The following is a 433-nucleotide window of genomic DNA, read 5'->3' on the forward strand; positions in this document are numbered from 1 at the left end:
TTAGGTAAGGCGTTTTGGCGAAGCGATTTCATTTGTGCTTTTGTAACTTGGTTGGGAGTTTGAATTTTTTTTTCTTTTGTATTATTTCTTAACCTGTACAAATGATTGTATTCTTATGAAAATTATATAAATATATTAAAAAAAAGCAAAATATATTAAATGTTGGTATAAAGAGAACACAAGGTTAACTTGGAAAAAACTATTTCAAGCATTTATAAATGATAAATTAATATTGATAAATGGTTTATTGGTATTGATGTGTAAAAGGGAAACAAAAATCAAATACTTGTCTTAAACCATTTCTCCATTATTTGAATACTTGTTTTGCAATTTATTTTTCTTTTGTATTATTTCTTAACTCGTACAAATTATTGCATTCTTATGAAAATTATATAAATATATGAAAAAAGGCAAAGTAAATTAAATGTTGGTA

This window comes from Anneissia japonica, unplaced genomic scaffold (assembly GCF_011630105.1).
Source record: "Anneissia japonica isolate Jap-2015-1 unplaced genomic scaffold, ASM1163010v1 scaffold180_len884964_cov147, whole genome shotgun sequence".
In the NCBI taxonomy this organism is placed as follows: domain Eukaryota; kingdom Metazoa; phylum Echinodermata; class Crinoidea; order Comatulida; family Comatulidae; genus Anneissia; species Anneissia japonica.